Source organism: Protopterus annectens, chromosome 2.part2, assembly GCF_019279795.1.
Source record: "Protopterus annectens isolate FY-2018-M chromosome 2.part2, PAN1.0, whole genome shotgun sequence".
NCBI lineage: Eukaryota > Metazoa > Chordata > Ceratodontiformes > Protopteridae > Protopterus > Protopterus annectens.
This window is the reverse complement of record NC_056730.1, coordinates 537,416,157-537,432,330: the sequence shown is the minus strand read 5'-3', so window position 1 is coordinate 537,432,330 and position 16,174 is coordinate 537,416,157.

Below are 16,174 nucleotides of genomic sequence, written 5' to 3'. Positions count from 1 at the left end.
TGGGCGACTTCAACTACCCCACCATTAACTGTGAAAACTACTCATGTACCAACTCCTTAGCTTAACGCTTTCTGGAATTCATAAACTCCAATGCCCTAGATCAACTTATCCATACGCCCACCAGGGGCAACAATATCCTAGACCTAGTCATTACCAACATGAGTGACCGGTGTTCGACACCTAAAGTCAACTCCTTGTTGGTCCGATCCGACCATAAGCTAATCACCCTTGATATCCACATCCCGCCCCCACCCCCCATTAAGGAAACCACGGTAAAAAATTTCTCCAAAGCCAACTTCATGCTTCTTAAGACAGGAGTGGTAAACTTCATGACACCCATGCAGATGGACAATATAGTTACAACTTCTGAATCCTACACAAATGCACTCTATAAGCACTTGCACGAGTGCATGGATCGTGCTATCCCAAACAGAACCAAGACGCTATCCTCCAAAAAAGAAGCCAATCTGGTGGTCCCCTGCCATAAACAAACTGTACAACAGAAGGAAGAAACTGTTGCAAAAGAGAGTAAAATCCCATGAGTAGAGGAGCTCTGTGGTCAGCCTCAGTAAGAAGCTGAGATCCCTTATAAGATCCTCCAAAGCTAGCTATAAAACAAAATTGCCACTAATGCTAAGGACAACCACAAAGCATTCTATAGGTATGTCAAGAATCTCGATGGCAACACCCAGATCTGCTCTGAGTTACAGCACAATGGCATGAAAATTGCATAACCAACTGATATTGCCAACATCCTGGCAGATAAGTTCAGTGCTAACTTTACCCCCCTCACCCCCTAAAAGGTCCATATCTATACAGGAAGAATGCAGAGTCCCTGTAAACACAACTATGCAGATAAAAGCTGCACTCTCTAAAGCCAAAAACACAGCATCCATGGGACTGGACAACATCTCAGGCTGCATTTTACATGAACTTCAGAATGAACTGGCTCCCCACTGGAGCACCATGTTCAATAATAACCTCACATCAGGCTTTGTGCCCACTGAATGGTGCACAGCAACAGTTATCCCTCTCCACAAAGGGGGAGCCACCACTGATCCCGGGAACTATCGACCTATTAGCCTGACGAGCCTGGTTTGCAAGGCCATGGAACGTATCATCATGGAACTCATAAACAAAGACATTGGTAACCTCCAAACTCTGGATCTTACCCAGTTCGGGTTTGTGAAAGGCAGATCATGCCTCCTGAACCTGATCGACTTTTTTGAGGCAGTCACCAAAGTCATAGATGAGGGTAAGGTGGTTCACACAGCCTATCTTGACCTTGCCAAGGCTTTCAACACCATCCCCCATTCTGGAATTATAGCTAAACTCACTAAACTAGGTATAAATCCCTACATCACAAGATGGGTTGCCAACTAGCTCACTGACACAACCCACACTGTAAAAGTTGCAGACGCCAAATCTGACCTCAAAGCAGTGACAAGTGGAGTACCACAGGGTTCCATCCTGGGACCTCTCCTGTTTGGTATCTACTTCTCTGAAGTACAGGATAACACAGAAGGCCACTGTCTAACAAAGTTTACAGATGACTGCAAACTAGGAGCCATCGTAAAGTCCCTAAATTATGTGGACATCCTACAGAAGGGCCTCGCTGAGACAGATGCCTGGTGTCAGAGCCATGGCCTCAAGCTCAATGCCAAAAAGTGCAGTGTCAACCCCTTTGGTAAAAACTCTGTACCCATGAACTACCACATAGGAAGCAATCAACTTAACACTGAATGTGTGATAAGAGACCTTGGGACCCAGGTGAACAGTAGTCTCTCCTTTGATAGTCACATTGCCACAGTAGTCAAGAAGTCCTTCTACATGGCACAACTCATCATAAAAGGGTACTCATCCAGGAAAAAAGAGGTCATTGTTCCCCTCTACTCAGCACTCATTAGACCCATCATAGAGTACAATGCCCCTTTTGGAATTTACCTCACAAGACATCTGCAGCAGCTGGAAAGGCCACTGAAGTACCTCACAAAGAGGATTACTGGTCTCAAACACATGCCCTACACTGACTGCCTCAAAAAACTCCAGCTTTACTCCATAGCATATCACCTACTCCGAGGTGATCTCTGCCTAACATAAAAAGCTATGTCAAACCCTCAGCTGTTGGACATGCTACACCTAAAGAAATCCCAATTCCTCTGAGCTACATGATCTAGGGACCTAAACCTTGTCACCACTATAAACAGGACATGCTGGAGGGATAGATTCCTGTCCCAGAGACTTCTCATACTCTGGAACAGGCTGCCCATCTATGTCAAGCAAAGTTCTTCATTAGCACTCTTCAAGAAAAATCTTGATGAATGGATGGGAAATAGGAAATACACCCCGGGGATCACTTCTGTGTCTCTGCTCGACAGTGGCACAGGAAAATAACTTTCTTGGGTGGCGTAAGCCAGGAAACCTTGTTGGCTAGGCTTACATAGGCCCTTGGGCTGATAGCCTAGTACCTACCTATGAACCTATGAACCTATGAACTACAGAGTGAACTGGCACCTCACCTGTGTGCACTGTTCAATCACAGCCTCACCTCAGGCTTTGTCCCTACCAAGTGGCGCACTGCTACAGTCATCCCTCTGCAGAAAGGAGGAGTGACTACAGACCCTGGGAACTATCGCCCCATTAGCCTGACGAGTCCGATATGCAAAGCTATGGAACACATCATCATGGACCTAATAAACAAGGATATAGGGTATCTCCAAACTCTGGATCCCACAGAGTGGTTTTGTGAAGGGTAGATCATGCCTGCTCAACTTGGTCAACTTCTTTCAGTCAGTCACCAGAGCTGGGGATGAAGGCAATGTGGTTCATACAGCCTGCCTTGATCTGGCCAAGGCCTTTGATACCATTCCCAACTCAGGAATAATAGAAAAACTCACTAAGCTAGGTATCAACCCCTATTTCACTAGGTGGGTTGCAAACTGGATCACAGGTAGAACCCACAGTCTGAAAGTAGCTGACTCCAAGTCAGACTGCCGAACAGTCACGAGTGGAGTCCCACAGGGTTCAGTCCCGGGTCTTCTCCTCTTTGGTATCTATTTCTCTGAAGTCCAGGCCAACATGAAGGGACTCTGACTGACAAAGTTTGCAGACAATTGCAAGTTGGGAGCTATTATTAATTCCCCAAGTGATGCTGACATCTTACAGAAAGGTCTCACTGAGACCAACGACTGGTGTCAGAACCATGGCCTTAAGCTCAATGCCAAAAAATGTGTCATCATCCCCTTTGGGAAAAACCTAGTTCCCATGAATTACCACATCTATGGTAGTCCACTGAACACAGAAGGCATTATAAGAGATCTGGGAACACAGGTTGACAGCAACCTCTCTTTTGACAACCACATTGCCATTGTGGTCAGAAAGTCCTTCTATGTGGCACATCTCATTACTAAGGGTTTTGCATCCAGGAAGAAAGAGGTCATTATCTCCCTCTACTCTTCCCTTATTAGGCCAGTCATTGAGTACAATGCCCCATTTGGCATGTACCTCACTAAACACCTGCAACAACTGGAGAGGCCGCAAAAGTACCTCACAAAGAGGATCCTAGGCCTTAAACATTTGTCCTATATGGACAGACTCAAAAAACTCCAACAATTCTCTGTCTCATATCCCCTACTTAGAGGCAATCTCTGCTTGACTTACAAAACCATGTCTGACCCAGCTCTGTTAGAAATGCTACCTCTAAAGAAATCTGAATCCCTCCACACCACATGCTCCAGTGACCTCAACCTCATTGCCACAGTCAACAGAACATGCTGGAGGGACAGGTTCATAACCCAGAGACTGCCCATGCTATGGAATAGACTTCCCATACATGTCAAGCAGAGCACCTCACTGGTCCTCTTAAAGAGAAATCTTGATAAGTGGATGGGAAATAAAAAATTCACCCCAGGGATCAGTCCAGTGGTTTTACTCAACAGAGGCACTGGCGACTAAGGTCAGGTGGCATGATGTCAGGGTAATCCTATGGCCTAGGCTTGTAAAGGCCCCAGGGTCATTAGCCTAGTACACACTTATGAACCTATCACCCTATAAGAATGCTCTTACAAATAAAGTTCTTATAAAATTAGCTATCTAAGTTAATACAATGTATTCTGAGTATATGGATACACAATTATGTTACAGTATATCTTCTGCATACTATAGAGTCATACAATGTAGTCTTCACATGTGGAATTCAATTTCGGGAGCTTTTGGGTTGGCATTGGGCTGTTTTAGAAAGCAGTTTATTTTAGCTATAGAATGTATAGGCTTGAGTGTTTCATATGTGCATATAAATTCTTAAAATAGTATGCTATTGGTATCAGCCAATTGCACATCTTGGTGCTAAAGTAATGTTTAATTACTGGAGTCAGAAAGGGTGACTGCAGGATATACAAGAGGGCCATCACTATACCTGGACATTCTTAGAGTAGTAATAAATTATGTGAAGGTCATAAACATTATAACTATATTTTGTCAACATGCAATTTCCATTTCAGTTGTAATGCTTATACAGTAATAACTACAATATAGTGGCACAGTACACTGTAAATATATATTTTGTGAAAACTCATTAGAATACAATTATGCTTCAGAACACATGCAGTCCAAATATATGACCAGGAATCATGGGTGGCATGCAAACTATAGCCGTATTGCACCTCTGTATCTACATATAAGAGGTCCAAGTGAATCCATGAATTGCAAGATGTTTACTCTGTACTGCCTGCTAAATACATTGAGTTACAAAAAGATCCAAGTAACACAAAGAATAAGAGCATTGCAGAATTCCAGTGTGTCTGCATTACTTGAAATAGTAAATAAATATAGCATTCACACATTTACTTTATAGTGCCAGAGCAACATAACATTCCTCATTTGTAGTTGCACTAAATGTACATCTGTGTTAGCTATATACATATTGCTGTAACAACATATTAAACAACAGCATGCCATGATATTCATTGCTTATGTTCATTGCACATGTGGTTGCTACACTGCGTGATAAAGATAGTGTATATTGAACATAGTTTATATTACCTGTGCATAGCATTTCTGTCAGTGCTCTGTGTAGCACATGCTTACTGTTATGCAGTTGAAGTCATACTTTTCTAGAAGTGTGCAACAAGAACTCATGGGTAATTGGATAATATGTGAACCACAACTGTAAATTATATTTTCCCATATCCCTACACATATAATAATGATTTACCAGCATGAGGAAGTCTATTCTGGTAGTATGCAATATGTGTCAGTAGAACTTCTAGTACTGTATAAGGGTAAAAAATCAAAAGCACAAGGATGAACTATTATAGTAGGTAAAAACACCACTTCCAAGTCACAAATCCTTCTTCAATTTACTCCACAAATAAAGTGACAAAATGCAGATAGACTCAGTATCAGGTTAAGCACTTTCACCCAGGAATCTCCCAAGCTTCATCAGAACATAAAAATGAAAAAAAGTACTAGCCTGTTTTATACCATTCAAATTCATTTCCCCCAATGAATACATTTATTTATTTATTTAACATTTGTTAACCGGGAAAGTTTTTTATCTCATTAATATTAATTAAACTGATGTCATGAATTACAAATTCATTAATCAACTTCCCTCTTTTGTTATTAATGACTGCGTATAAAATTAATACTAAGCCAGATAAAACCTTCATGCAGTATAAATTAAAAGAACATTCAGTGCCAAAAAGATATATGCCATGTTTTAAAACATGCTGCTTATTCTTATCATTTAGCTGCCCTTAACTTCAACACACTATTGATACTCAAATGGTCAATTAAACCGGGTCTTTTGGTTCCATCCAATTTTATCTGCCAATAAAATTCTGTATATCCTAGGCAGGCCTCACATAAACCTCCCCTTACATCTTGTTTCACTTGTTCCAGTACATAAAACTTGAAATTCCTATCTGGGCATTTCCTCTGATGTATATATAGTGCGTTAGTATCTTTTTTTCATAGATATTTCATGCATATGTTGAAATATATGCCTTTTCAAAGGCCTCTCAATCTTGCCTCTGTAGAAACTATTGCATATTTGGCAAATACTATTACAATTATAAATACAGTGTAGTCTCTAGAAATGAGATTTTTATAGCTTATTCTAAAATAGATTTATTACATTAATGACCATCAAGGCACTATTGATAAAAAACATATGGATTATTTAACAGTGGTGTTTGGAATTCCCAAAACCCATAAAAATATAATAAAACCACCTTTTAGACCTATAGTTGCTGGGGCGGGCTTTAAACTTGAACCACTGGCTAAATATATAGATCAAAATCTTGAAACAATATGTGACAGCTTTGGAGCATATTTCCAGAGACTCCTGGGACTTTTTAACAAAAGTCAAACAGGACAAATATGGGGTGGATTTATTCATGATAACAATGGATGTTATTGATTTATTTCTCAGTATACCTCATGGGGAGAGACTAGAATGGTTCCAGGACATATTGATGGAGGTGAATTATTTAAACAACAAAGGAACTTAATTTTACAGTTCATGGAAATAATATTAAAGAACAATTTTATGTTCTTCTGTGGAAAATATTACAAACAAGAAAAAGGAGTCGCTATGGGGGCTGCTTGTGCCCCCTTATATGCAAACCTTGTATTATACTTCTGGGAGAGAAGGTATATATTTGAAACACCATGGAATGAACATATTGTACTATATGCCAGACTTTTAGATGACATTTGTTTGTTCTGGAAGGGAACAGAGGTACAGGTAGGTCAATTTTTGGATTATATAGGCAGCACAACTCCTTTCTTGAAATTTACGTGGAACATCTCCAAGGAAGAAATAAATTACTTGGACATGACAATATACAAGAACTACAATGAAAATAATTTTCATTCTAAGATTTACCAGAAACCCACACACTCTAATGCATATTTACACTATAATAAGTGAGCATCCTTACAATCAGAAAAAGGGCATTATTAAGGGGCAATTGATCAGGGCCTCAAGAATGTGTAGTAAGGATTCAACTTTTTTTCAAGAGATTAACTTAATGAAACAATTTTTCATTGAAAGAGGTTATCCCAGGACTCATATTAATCAATTAATAAAGGAAGTAAAAAAAGATAGAAGGGGGAGATGTAGCCCAATTTTGGGAAAGGATGTTGTGGTTACCAACAGAAATGAGTACAGAAAACAAGCACAATATGACCTAGCATTTATACACACACACACACACACACACACACACACACACACACACACACACACACACACACGGGTTCCTCTGGTGAGGTGGAGAATATTATAAAGAAATACTGAGGATTTAACAGTAAACAATGAGATCAATAAGTACATCCCTTTGACACCAATATTTATAAAGAAAAGAGACATGAACATTAAAGAGATGCTGGAGTACCATGAAACTGGGAATATGTCAGTCAGAACACAGAAGGCGAGTGGCATGTATAAATGTGGGTTTTGTCAACAGTGTGGAAGCATTTTGAAACTAAATAATATTAACATTCCCTGTAGGAAGTTAAAGATGAGGGCTAATGTGCATTTTAATTGTAATAGTAAAGGGGTGGTATACATCAGTATTTGCCAAATATGCAATAGTTTCTACATAGGCAGACTGATTCCAAGATGGCCACCAGCTAGGAAGCACCCTTCTCAGACAGCTCCTGACAGAAAGTTATAATCAAACCCAATCAGGCTTCAGCACCTCTACTAACTCATCAAAATTCAAGAAATACTGTACTATACTGGATACCAAAGCATCTTTTCAGAAGATTTTGTAAAATATACAGAATTTTTATACTTATCTGCAAAACCACATGTGCTGACAGGGGAATATCTGCAAGCAGTTCAGGCCTCACTGATAAACTACATGATTCTGCAGAGAAAATAAAAACTTTGATAAATACAGTAACATGGACTCAATGGATGCTCAAACAACAAAAACAAGACTCTCACAATTAACTTTACCAGAGAAAGAAGTCTGTACAAAGAGACAACAAACTGTAAAACAGCAATCAGATCTACAGAAGCAGACTGCCAGAATGAAGACTGAACAATCCTTTTTAATGGAAGAACTCAAAGCAGCTCTAACACGTTTGCAGGAAGAAATACAATCATTTACTACAAAACTAAATGCTTTTGGAAGTACTTTAGATCAAATATTATCTAGGCTACAGAAAACTGAAGAGAAAGCGGTAGAAAATGAAACCAAGATAGAAAAAATCAGAAGTACTAATGCCACAGAAAAAACAGTGTCTGAACTACAACAAAAAAGAATAGATCTAGAAGCAAGATCTAGAAGGAATAATGTGCTTATCAGGGGCATACCTGAGTCATACGAACAAGCTTCTTTACATACTGCAATAAGAGAAATCTTTGAAATACTCTTGGACAAAAATGCTGCAGTACAAAACTCTGTAATAGAAAGATTTCATAGAGCATTAAGAAAATCTCAGACACTTAATGCCCCAAGGCAAGTGTATGTGAAATTATTGAATGCAGCTCATGCTAACATGGTTTTACAAGCTGGAAAAACTTAAAAAAACAACTCATTTGGAAAGGCAACAAAATAGCAGTTGCACAGGATTTACCCTTAGCTATCAAGCAACAGAGACAAATTCTATCACCTTTCTGTGCATACTTAATAAAAAACAAAATAACGTTCCAAATGAAGTATCCTGCTTCTCTACAATTCAAATACAAGGGATCTGCATACCAAGTAAAAAGTAAAGAAGAGGCAAACTCAGCTTTCTCAAAAGCATTTAATGAAATCCCTCCAAAAAAAAAACAAAACAGGGAAATGTAAGTAACATTTATACTGTTCTTATCAACATCTAAAATGCATTTAAACTGTAAAAGACCTTAATTCCGATGAAATACAGGCGTCACTGGTATTTCTAAGCATTATTTTGAAGTTTTTGAAGATTCTTTACCTTTATATTGTAAAACAAGTCTCCATGGGCTTTATTTTCCATTTCAACATTCTAAAGCCAATTTTTCAGGAAGCTGAGTCACATCAGACGTCCCATGACCTTTAACCTCACGTTGCACATGTTAATTATCTCATTCAGTGATGTCAGAGCCAATTCCAGTCTATGCCGGCCAAGAAGCCCCAAAAAGAAGCAAGAACCATGTGAATGCATTAAGACATCCAATAGCTCAACCAGATTGCCGTCCAGGAAGTAAACATCAGTATTACAAGGCTGAAAATTGAGAGACGTCTATTCTTCTTGAAAAAGAACAATGCATGGTTCAAAAATCACACAGGTACTGCAAACTTCCTTAATTCACTAACTGTAAGTCTTTAAAGGCAGTTATCGAAGAAGAATATTTATGTAATTTCTGGCAATCTAAATGATGCAAGGGAAGAAAGCAAGTTTTAAACAAGATCTGAATAAGAAGGATAAGGTTAAAATGATCCCTCCAGAATAAGAAAGCTTATGAAAAAGATGCACTACAAGCTTGGACTTGGCTGTTATACTATTGTAAATAAAATTACTTTATGCTCATTCATCAGTTTTTTTTTTTTGGACTAGTATTATTTGGAATACTAGAGAAGGTCAGGTAACATTTTGTGTACTAGATGCATTTTAATGTGAAGCATATTGTGGAGATATATCTTATGTTGATTTTCCATATGCTTATACAAGTGGAACATAAGAAGGGTACTTATAACATATACTCATAATATATCTACATAATGCAATATGTAGTAGCGGAGTCCATTGTTCTACTAAAATAAGTTCTAATGTCTGAGCTATATAGCACTCAACAGAAGGATTTGTGAAAAAAGATTGTATCTAGCCACATGACTACATCTATAAAGTTATATTTTTTTGTTATTTGAAATATGACATTACAAGCAACAACTTTCCCCTACTGCCTAATTGGGTTAATAACATCTATAGTATTTGTTATCTTATTTATGTTGCTGGCTGGGTGGTGTTTATCCTAGCAGTGTTGTGATGTTTTTTGGAATGCAAAATATTTTCTGTAAGATAGTTAAAATTGTATAAATGTTTTGTTTTTTCAATTCTAGACTGGTGTATGTACTTGTTTACTGGTTTAACCGTCTTCTTTCAGAGGATAGTGGTAAGTGGTCAGGCACCAAGGAAATTCTGAAAGAGAGCTATGTCACCTTCTCCTCTCATGCTATTATTTCTCAACACACAGTAACCTTTACTCAAAATGCTTTGACAAAGATCCCCCCTATAACACACATAATTAATTCAGGTACAGGAATATCTAAAATAATATTCACACAAGAAGTTTAGCATAGCCTCATGGAATATAAATGGCTTACAGGACATTAAGAAGAAAAAGCTAGTCATGCACCTCATATACAAGTTGAAGGCAGATATAACTTTTTTGCAGGAAACTCATATGACTATGGAACAATGGGACAAGGGATCAGATAAAAACATTAAATGGATTCAGAAAATAATAGCAGCTGGGGACAGTACCTCATCAAGAGGAACAGCTATAATAATTAAGAAATCTTTTAAAGAGAACATCATTAAACATAGTTATGATACTAAAGGGAGATGATGCTATTTCAGATTTTTGCTTCCAACCTACAAAAAACCTGTATTACTTTGTAATGTTTATGGTCATTGTATTTATCAGCTTGATTTCTTAATAGAAATTTATAACTTATTAAATAAACACCCAGATCATCTGATTATAATTGGTGGAGATTGGAATATAACAATTAATCCACTCAAAGACAGGTTGAATAAAAATTATACTCAAACTCCCCAAGCCACAACATTTGTATCAGAACTAATTGAAGATTTCAACCTAACAGATCCCTTTGAACTTAACAACACAGACAGTCTAGATACCAGATACACATATTTTTCTCCATACCATAAATCCTGGTCTAGAATTGACATATTTCTAATTTCTCAAAGCTTTGCTCATTATGAAGTACAGTATAACTCAGAACCTAGATCATTATCAGACCATTCAAAAATAAATCTAACAATAACACAAAAAAAACTAGTTTTACTACCCACATTACATCAAAGTGAACATTAAACTCAAACCTGTTGAAAACTAAAAAAGTGGAACAAGAAATTATAAATTCTCTTATGCACCTAAATGAAAACTTTGCAAACAGTGATATCCCTTTGGATATTCAATGGCAGCCTTTAAAGTTACGGCTAGGGGTACCCTCATCCAAAAAGCATCATATTACAAAAAACAAAGAAGGAAAAATATGAGTAAAATAGAAAATAAGCTAAGACATTTTGAACTTGAACTTCAAAGAAATTGCACTCCTACTATTGAGAAACAAATAACAAGTCTACAGAAACAGTTAAATGAGATTCTAATGCAACAATACACATTTACAGAACTTGGAATGCTACACAAATATTCAGAGTGGGCTCAAATCCCTTCCAAAATGTTAAAAAGACTTATCAACATAGGGAATCCCACTTGTAAAATACAAGAAATAAAATATCAAGACAATATTTATATCGCTGATATTGAAATAATAGGGGTTTTTGAAGAAATATTTCAAACCATTTACAGTCCACAAGATCATATTAATGACAACCTATTCCAAACCTTTGCAAATAACTTAGAATTCCCTCGGATTACTGAATGCCAATCTAATAATCTCAAAAGCCCACTAACAGAAGAGGAAGTAAGTAAGGCTATTGATAAATTAAAACCTGGGAAAGCTCCTGGTCCTAATGGGAATGTAGCAGAATGTTATAAACATTTTAAGCTACAAATAACACCAATACTTCTAAAACTCTACAACTATATAATAAAAGTTGGGATATCAGACCTTTATCTGAACAACTCCAAAACTGTACTTATCCCAAAACCGAATACAGATCTCACAAATCCGAACAACTATAGACCTATAGCTCTGATACATTTGGATATCAAGATATTTTCAACAATTTTAGCACAAAGAATACAGAAAGTATCCCCAGTCATAATAACACCTGAACAGCTAGGCTTTATGAGTCAGAGACAAATAAAGGACAACACATTAACAATCGATGCCCTAACTCACTTATGTGCCAAGGACAAATCTCCTAAATATGCACTATCAGTAGATGCAGCAAAAGCCTTTGACAGAGTCAATCAAAAATTCCTCCTCTTTGTATTTGGACTCCCAAATGAATACATCAAAATGATTAAAACATTATATACTAAAGCAACTACAACTCTTTATATTAATAAGAAAACTTCTAACCCAATACAAATAGTAAATGGAACCAGACAGGGATGCCCACTCTCACCAAACCTGTTTAATTTTTATACAGAAGCATTACTACTCCAAATTACCCAGAAAATATACCATCATCTTATTTCTGTATCAAACACTCAAGTAAAATATACAGCTTTTGCAGATTATCTCAATATTTACTTTCAATATCCCAATACTGATTTAAATAAAATCCTATCGTCCATAGATAAGTTTTACATGGTATCCAACTATGAAATTAATCCTAAGAAATCAATCATTTATCCAATTAACCCACTGGGACATGAGGAATTTTACTTCTCAGAGACTAATGTTAAAGTGCAATATACCTTGAAGTATTTAGGTATAAATTTTAGCCAAAGCAGATATGTTTAATAATAATATTGGTAAAACATGGTCAAATATAGTTGGTAACATTAGTAAGTGGGAAAAGCTTAAACTATCTACCTTGTCAAAAGCTTCAATTATAAAAATGAACATATTGCCTAAGATTTTATACAATCTGAATGCCATCTTCATGAAAATTCCAGTTACCTTCTTCAACAAGATAAAAGTTTGACTGGCAAAGTTCATATGGTACCCAAAAAGTACAAGAATTAGCTATAATAAGCTAATACCCACAAAAGAAAAAGGAGGCTAGGCCTTCCTGATTTTCAATTGTACTATGAAATTATTAATGCAAAGTCACATCATGCAGATAGCAAATCATGACCCAATAGGTAATGAATGGTACCCATTATGGATTAAATTATTTCACCGAAATATTATAACTTATAAAGTTAATCCAAAAACGATTCCCTTCTTAAAACAAGAAACTCTTAAGACAATAAAAATTCACCCAATCTTAATAAACAACTGTGAAATTTTCAAAAAGCTACTGATATCAATAAATTTAAAAGACACAATTATGCTTTTGCAACCATTACATAACAACCCAGATATAAAAGTAGCAAACACTATGGTAAATCTAGATAAATACCCTGTTAGAAAAATATGTATTAATGTATATGTTTAGTGCTTATTAGAAGCTAAAAGGGTTAACACATTTCATTCTATTTTATGTAGTTTAATTCTGTATGAAATTATAAGATGCTTTTTCAAACTGCAGTATGCTTTCTGAAATTGCAAGATGCTCTCTGACCTAGTATTTGCTAGCACAGCAAAATTCATGTTTATGCCTTTTGGAAATGTACTGAGAAGCAGGTGATTATCTGCTAGGTCAGGAAAATGAATGAATAGTGAATGAATAGAACAATGCTGTTTTCTATAATGTGATTGAATATGAACAATCAGCCCTGTTCATGTTATGAGAACATGCACAGCTGCAGAAAAGAAGAGATACATCAAACAAAGACTGCTTGAAGAAATTAACTGTAATCTGTACTTGCTTTGTGCTCAAATTAGCCATAGTACCTTGAATGGTAACATTGCATAGTGAGAAAGTTGTATCTGACCGGTGGTCATCAAGGCCACGTTTTTCTTAGGAAGTTTTTTTGTAAACTTGATATGCCAGCAGAAAATCATGGACAAACAGCTGCTGTGAAATAATATTGAAAGAACTTGTGATTTATTACATCAACTTAGTAGGCAATACCTTGTAAGAAATGTATAAGAATAGCTTCACTTCCTGATTCTTGTTAGACAAACTCTGTATTACCACATGTTTGTCTCATTGCTGCAAGATTAAAGTGCCTTAACCTGAGCCTGCCGTGTGTTGATCATTTTGAAGTTATTTTTCCTTTGACAGATTGGTCCGCCAGACCGGAAACTCTCACTTTGCCTCAGGTCAGATGGGCCAGGTGGCATGAAACCGTACGAGGAAGAAACCACATCGGTTCTTCTGCTTTGAAAGACCTCCGACTGAATTGTCGTTCAAAAGAGGCCAGCCACTTTTCTGATCTGTGACTGGAGGACGAGTTGGTATACGAACCAGAGACGGTCAATCACAGAGGCTCAGGTAAGGTGAGATTTACCTTTTTTCTGTTTTAGATCAGGGACTTGATTAAAAATATCTGTCAGGAGATTTGTTTTGTACAAGTCAGGGACAGAAAGACTGCAGTCTTGTCATAGATCAGGGAAACAGAATAGGTAAGACAGTTATTCTAGATAAACTGTGAAACAAAATCGTGGTACCATGTGAGAATAAGAAGGGTTATATAACATTTTTTAACAATCAGAACAATATGGGTAATAAGTGCACAAAAAGTTCCCAAGACCCACCGCTAACCGAAGATGCAAAATATATGCAATTACAGCGTGCCGACAATGTCAGATACTATACAAAATGGGTTAATAAATATGAATTTAATGGCAAATTAGAAAAATCCTCACTTATTAAACTTGTCAAACAGCTTAAAGCTGATGCAAAAGGTCAGGTAAAAAAGCAATGTCAAGTGGGTGTTCCTCAGGCACACAGGCGGATTGAGGAAGCAAACCGTAGGGAGCAAAAAAGTAATAATTCAAAAGCTATGTTTCTAGATAAAGAAGACAATAATTTGGTAATAGCATCAGCCCCTCCACCCCCTCCGCTTCCTGCACCAGAATATGAAGCGAGTGGACAAGCTGGTCCACCTCCGCTATACCCGGCAGTTACTGCAAAACCAAAACCGTATGTCAGAGATCCCATCGAGACTAGGTCTTGAACACGTAACTTAAGAGGAGATATTGAGTTATATAAAATGAACAAAAATTCACGAGCTATGAGTGAAGAAGAGATATGTCCACTCATAGAAGCACCAAATCCTCAGGCAGGACAAGCAGGACAGGACCCGACTCTCCTAGTATATAGGCCGTGGACACTGGAAGACATCCTGAAAGCCACAGAGGGAATTCCCCATCCAAAAGTTAATTTTAGAAAATTCTTAGAAGACATACAGGGCATGAGGTTAAGTTATCATTTAAATGGGGAAAAAGTAGAAAAAGTAGTCAGACAAATCGTAGGTCCAGATTGGCACATGATCAGTGGCAACTGGAATCCCCATGACACTGAACACAAGCCACTCCCACATAGCAACGCAGAACTGGATAACAGAGTGAAAGGTCTAACAGACCGAATCTCTGAGAAGTGGAAGCCTAGGGCAGACTGGACTTGCATTAATCAATGCATCCAACAGGAAGGTGAAACTGTTGATAGATATTATGCTAGATTATTAGAGTGTTTTAATAACCATTGTGGAATGCAGGTACCTGAAGACCAAACACATGATTCCCCATATGAGCAGCAATTAAAGAATGCATTTTTGAAAGGCAGTATTTTGCCTATAAGCAGCTTTATTACAAAGCACATGGTAGACCATCGTACAAGTAGATTACAGTCACTACTTGAATATGCTAGGCATGCCAAAAGGCATTTTAACAGTAAAAAGAAAAAGAAAGCTCAAGTATTTGCTGTAGAAGACGGAGTAGAAGTTTATGTAGTACAGTCCGGAAAAAAGGGCAAGAAAAATGCCCAGGGAAACAAACAATCTGATAAACAATCAGAAGAGTTTGAAGAGAGAAAGAAAAGGGGTGAGTGTTTTAAGTGCGGAAAGAAAGGACATTTAGCAAGGGATTGCAAGCAAAACAAGAAGGTAGCCATGGAAGATAAGAAGGGTGAGGACTGACTATATGATAGTCAGGAATCACTAGAAGGGAATAACCAAGAAAAGACAAATGCAAATGTGATAGAAGGAATAGAGGATGTGATAGAAGAAATAGAGGAAGTACAAGAAATCACCGAAGGTGAAGAAAGTGAAATTTTGGACTTAGCATTATTGAGCCTAGAGCTCTATTTAGCAGACACAAAACCAGAAGTTACACTTCTGGTAGAGGGGAGGGAAGTTAAATTCCTGTGTGACTCAGGGCCTTCACGAACACTGATACATCCTTCCAAACTACCAGAAAATTCAGAATCACTTGATTACATATTAGTGAAAGCAGCTAATGGACAGCTATATCAGTTGCCA